Source organism: Ananas comosus, linkage group 2, assembly GCF_001540865.1.
Source record: "Ananas comosus cultivar F153 linkage group 2, ASM154086v1, whole genome shotgun sequence".
NCBI lineage: Eukaryota > Viridiplantae > Streptophyta > Magnoliopsida > Poales > Bromeliaceae > Ananas > Ananas comosus.
Genome location: NC_033622.1, coordinates 12,779,475 through 12,783,892, shown reverse-complemented (window position 1 = coordinate 12,783,892; position 4,418 = coordinate 12,779,475). Strand labels below are relative to the sequence as shown.

Genomic DNA, 4,418 nt, shown 5'->3' with positions numbered 1-4,418 from the left:
CTCTTATTGTTTTTGTAATTTATGAACACATTGATTACTGATTTGTTTTGATTTCACGTATTTGGTGAGTATTCAGGAGTGCATTTATTTTTCTGAGCACGGTTTGTTATTTTTAATAAATTGACTCGAGTAATGCGTTTCTTACTTTTGGCTTCAATTATGTTTCCTTTGGGCTATGAGGCAAATTGGGGCACACTTGTTTGTTTTGTTTCTTTTTTGCGCTTTATTGTTTTATCACTTAATCTATATCATATCGTAAGAAAGATATGCTTCTCACTATCCATTCTGTTTAGTAATGAATACTTTCTCAACATTGGCAAGTCTAAACATTTCTATTGGTTTTCTTATCGGACCATATTCTTGGTTTTGAAGGGATCAAGCTGATTTTACTATTTCTTGCAGATAAGGGGCACTTACAGGATGGAAACATAGGGAACTGTATACAGGATATTACTGAATTTTGGCAGAACTTATTTTGCAGTCAAATATCTTGCTGTAATTCTATTTTGACAACTTGGGGCGTAGGACAAACTTCAACAAAGAGGTCCTCTCACCTAACGGTATGTCCAAACTAATTTCAGTATGCTTGGTTTTAATCTTAAGCATCATCGTGATGTGCTTTATGTTACATTGTATGTGTTGTGTTGTATGTTTAGCTCGAGATTTTAATATTGTCCTGGTTCTATCATACGTCTAACTGGTCACATGAGAATTATTCCCTAATTGTGGAATTTTTTTGCTTTATTCATCGTTCCTGATCTGTATCGAGTTTAATTACCAACATTTGCTTGTTTGGTATCATTTGCTTGTTATAGGAATTAAAGAACTTTTTGCAATAGCTGTTTTCTTAGTAATTGAGACAGTTTGTGATTGGCAGCTGATGCACATTTTGAACTTGGTAGCTATCCATATTACTTCACAAGCAATATGTAGTTCTTGAGGTTATCACATTTTAATTTTGTGGTTATTTGTACTGGAAAAATGTAGTTCTTGTGCCCATTTCAGATTGTATTTGTTAGATGCACTATTTCAAATTGTATTTGTTAGATGCTTTTAATTGCTTGTGGTTATATAACCTTTTCTGGTTGATTGAATCTTTGCTTCTGTAGTCACTTTTTGACACGTTGATCAGTCTCATGTTTTAAATATATATATGCCACGATATCATTATGCATGAGCTGTGTTAACTGGATTTTCAGGATTTTTAGTGGAGCTTCTCTAACATTTTATAATATAGAATGAAGCCAATGAACATGTTCTCTTATCCTGCGAAGTCTTCTTATGTAATTCATTTGGGATTTCTTTAATTTGATTCTCTTACTAATATTCGATTACTGGGTCCTTACCTATTTACACTACTAACGGCATTTAAAAAAAAAGGAAAAAGAAAAAGAAGGTAGGTTAGGTGAGGATGAACATCTATGGTTCTTAACAATGTCTCTAAGTTGGAAGGTCATGTGCTGGAACCTGTTGTTGATCTTGAAGGGATTGATTTATCTGTGTCATTTTATCTTTCAACGGGCCATGATGTTCAACAATCTTTGTAATTTCTTATTAATTATTGTCGCTGACCGTCGCCTTGCCAGTGGTTCTTTGTCATCACAGTGATGGATAGCTGATTTTGCTATTCTTACGGACCAAGGGCATTTAGGCCTTGCTAGGACATTGGAATAAATTATCCAAGGATAATTATTTCAATATGAAATTTTTTCTTGTATGATTGGAGGCAACAAGTTTGTTTTTTTGCTTCTTGAGAGGTTTTGATATCCATAATTTGGTAGAATAGTACGAGATGATTTATCTTACTTTGAAGATAAAAGGCCATAAAGGCCAAATATTGTATCTTATTCTAGATATCTGATCACAGTTCTCATCTACCAAATGTTGCAAGTTTCTTGAGCAAATCAAGGAGATATGCCAAACAAGATATTAATGCACCCACCTAAAAAGGGCTAAACCTTGTTTGGATGCTGAAATAAGTTATTCGATGATTATATATTCAATATGAAGATTTTCTTGTGTGATTGGAAGCTAGAAGTTTGAGTTTTGTTCCTTGAAAGGTTTTGGCATCATGATTTGGTAGGACAACATAGTTCTCACTTGTAAGGTAATTTATTTTATTCTAGAAGGTTGAATAGGGTATTCCATTTTTGACATTTGATCACACTTTTCATCTACCAAATACTACAAACTTTTGAGTAAATTAAAGAGATATGCCAAACTAAATATTCATTCATTTAAACAAGGCTTTATAAAATAGCAAGATAGGAAACTAGATACTGGATATTACTGTACTTTTTGCAGAACTTATCTTGCAATTGAATATCTAGCAGTAAATCTACTTTGAAAGCTTAATGCCGCATCAGACATACTTCAACACATATGCCTCTCACCTCTAATGGTACGTCCAAACTACTTTTAGATTGCTCGGTTTTGATCTTAACCATTTTTTTTCCCCTGAGAGAAAGGTAGCATGCTACCTGCTCTCTCTCTCTCTCTCTCTCTCTCTCTCTCTCTCTCTCTCTCTATTTTAAAGGAATGAACCTAATTGGAAATGTGAAATAATTAGGCTTCGAACTAGAGGCCTCCAGTACCACCCATCAAGCCCTTTGCCGCTTGTGCTAGGGATGGTCAGCATCTTAACCATCATTATTATTCTGTTTTTACCACCTTTTGGACCAAAATTCTCTGGATAGCTTTTTTTTTTGTCCATTATGCTTCAAAAGGTTGAAGCTTCCAAGTAGAAATAATGAATGCAGCGCTGCTGGTTTGGAGTACAGTTCAGTATGAGAAATTCGTTGGTTAGTTTTGTGTATGCTGTGCTTCTGGTGTATTAGTCATTTCTCAGATAACTTGTTGCAGAATTTTCTGGATTCTTCATTAATTTTGTCTACAATAGTGTGTTCAATTTTCAGATTTGTTGCTGTTAGTTTCATCTGCTTATAGTGCCTTAGGCCTTGTTTGGTATTGTTGCCGTTTCTTTTTCCGCTTCTTCTTTATTTAATATTTATACAAAGATCTATGTCATCGGATGTGCCGGCTAGTGGAATTTTCTATTCGTCATTGTTGGCTCACTTGGAATGCAACACTGCCAGATGCCAAAAAGCATCTTGTTCAAAAAAATTCAAAGAAGGGAAATAAAAAGTTAATAGAATGCTTGTTTTTTGAAGTTAAACCACTCAATTTTGCAGTCAAACCACCCAAATAGATGTACAAGCTGCAACCATTCCATCATGCACCCTCACACTCCATTGCAATGGGATTTGTGTTTAAAAAATCCGAAAAAATGGCAACAATACCAACAAGGCCTTAGCTGCTGGATTTTCGTATTAAACTGTTTCAGGAAAATTATCAGCATTGTTAACTTGCGGTTTCTCCTTGATTCATATGTGATTTATTGGTGGTGCATTTCTTTCTCAGTTTGTGGTTGTGTTATTCTTATCGCTATCATATTTTGAGAAGCATCGTGTTTTATGAGTTCCTCGTTCGTTTTGGTTTTGTAGCATATGTGGAAAACCTGTGAATCAGACTTGGTATTCTTATTAAACTGTTTCAGGACTTCATCAACATTGTTAATCTGTGGTTTCTCTTCGATTGAGGCAATTTGTGATTGATCAATGTGGCACCTCTTTCATGTTGGTTGTGTTATTCTATGTCTATTATATTGTGAGGAGTGTCATGTTTTATGAGTTCCTTGTTTTGGTTTGGTGTGTATCAGAAGCTGTGAGTCAGACTTGATGTATGCTTTGTTTCTTGGCCATTGACTTGAGGTAGTTTTTGAAGGAATTGGAGTGTCATTTTTCTGAACAATTTGGGGGATTTTTTATTAACTAGTGCAGGTAGTTTTTTAAGGTTCAGTTGATCTTTTGTATCATAAATTATAGTGTGGTTTCTTATGGTCCTTTGAGTTTTGTAAAGCGGTTTTAGAGGTTGGTATTTTCTGCTGTAGTTTTTAAACGTTGGTTCGTTAATTTAGTATTTAAGCAGTATTAGTCACGTGAGATAGTCGGTTCTCTGGATTTTTTTTGTACTAGAGAATTTCTGATTATTTGTGGTTCAGCCTCTATTGAGTTTCATTCCCATTTTTTGTCGGCATTTTTTGGGTGTTGGTACTTTTGTTTTGTAGTGCCTTCTGTTGTATTTGGTTGTTTATCTGTGTAAAGTGTAAGATGATTCAATTCTTGTGGGCATTGTATTAATTGGCTTTGTGGAGAGCTCTCCGTGCGTTTGTGGGGATTTTTTGCTTTCTTCGTGATTTTGTCTTGCGTTGAATATGACTTCTGAATCTTGCTGGTTTTAGTTTCAATTTCAGCTTTAATCTGAACTAAAGAAGTTTGGTTCCTATTATGCTGTTTTCTTACTTTATGAGCATTGTTTTTTTTTTTTTTTGAGAGATAGGTAGCACGCTACCCGGTTCG

General features: G+C 34.7%; 1 long non-coding RNA gene across 2 annotated transcripts; it reads left to right on the top strand.

Moving 5' to 3' along the window:
* On the top strand, positions 403–4,214 carry LOC109706018. 2 transcript variants are annotated; one of them, XR_002215012.1, is made up of 2 exons: positions 403–560; positions 3,557–4,214. It is a non-coding gene; the product is annotated as an uncharacterized LOC109706018 (long non-coding RNA). The 2 variants fall into 2 exon arrangements; XR_002215014.1 differs by having other exon boundaries at positions 3,504–4,214.